The following is a 1,738-nucleotide window of genomic DNA, read 5'->3' as shown; positions in this document are numbered from 1 at the left end:
AAAGGCAAGATACCTCTCTTATTATATCTTCTGATAGGTATTATTCAGTATTGTAAGCTGTCTCTTTTCCTCTATTTTCTCAGTTTATCATGGTTCGCATCACTTCCTGAACTTCTGCCATTGTGATAGGTTCGGGTGCAGGCGCAACGACCGATGCATGACCCATCACATTCTTAGGCTTAGGTTGTCATCTTCCTCTTGTTTCGTACACCCAAGCAGACGTCGGTGTACCGAGACGAGAATTTAATATAGGAAAGATCTTATTTACGATAGACGTATAAATATCCTTATTACTCTAAAACATTACATGCTAGTTCTAATATCATAATCATACGCTTAGAATCCTGAACACATAAGGTTTCCAGATCCGGTCGGCAACAGACCATAGATCCGAACAAATAACAACATATAAGGCATTTTTATAGCTATAACATAAATCATTTAGCACATAAAACATTTGAAGAATTTTCCTAAAATAAACTAGTGCTCGTGTCTAAATTATAGCAGACACTCATCTCACAATCATCGCTTAGCATTCTAAGTATAAGTGTACAAATAAATCCTTATTCCTACTTCGCTTAAACTAAAGCTCTGATACCAACTGTGACATCCCCACTTTCATGGCCAGAAAAGACCGATTTTGTTTATGCTTTACAAAAATCAGACTACATCTTTTAATAAAAATGTTGCGGAATTTGTTCCCAGTAAAACATGATAAATATGTTATCAAAAGATTTCCGAAGAAAAGTATTTTTAATTCGTTTTAAAACATTTGGGATTTCATCGTCAATACAGAAACATAAGCATAAATAGAACTTACATTTATTTACACTAGTGATCTACATCTCTTTCATCTCTCAGTGTAATTTGACTTCATCTCAACACCTGTAATATAAATAAACCGAGTGGGTCAGGTTGGGAAACCTGGTGAGTACATAGGGTTTTCAACCCACAAAAATATAATTATTATGTTTAAACAATCAAACAATCGACCCAATTACCCATCCCCATTATCTTCTTTACTCTTAAGGATCTATCCTAAGAGTCATTTATCCCGCATTCGTTCATTTTGAAGTCCTTTGCTTCCATAGTTATACGACTGGCACTAAATCCATAGCTACCAATGCTCGTTTGTAAAGCACTAATTCCATAGTTGTTGGGTACTAAATCCATAGCTACCAGTGTTTATCTAATAGGTACTAAGTCCATAGCTACCAATTCCTAACAGGTACTAAGTCCATAACTACCAGTATTTGTCCAATAGGCACTAAGTCCATAGTTGTCGATGTTATATGTTATGCACTAAGTCTATGGCTGCCAATGTTTACTCACATCATCTTTATCTCTCATCATTCATCTACCCATCTCATACCCAACATACTTGTATATTTAAAATACGTATACAGTTCAAATCATTTAAAACATATATAAAAAAACGTTCATCCAGCATAAACAGCAAGTATTCAGATAATATGCACACATAGCACGTAGTTTATATAAAATACTTCATATCTATGTGTAAGATGAAAGTGATTATGCACTCACCTGACAAGGTGGTCACTCGGTACTCGGACAACGCTTCGTTTACTTTAACATAATTTCCTTCGACGAAACTTACAAGGGGATTTTAGCTAGGAGTCGGGCTCTGCAGGGGCAGAACTTCGTCGCTGAATCTTTCTAAGAAAGATTCTTGCAGCGCTTCAGCGCTCACCTTACTATACTAAAAACTACAGAAAGA

The sequence above is a fragment of the Lactuca sativa genome, chromosome 4 (genome assembly GCF_002870075.4).
Source record: "Lactuca sativa cultivar Salinas chromosome 4, Lsat_Salinas_v11, whole genome shotgun sequence".
NCBI lineage: Eukaryota > Viridiplantae > Streptophyta > Magnoliopsida > Asterales > Asteraceae > Lactuca > Lactuca sativa.
The sequence above is the reverse complement of the archived record's forward strand: the minus strand, read 5'-3'. Positions refer to the sequence as shown.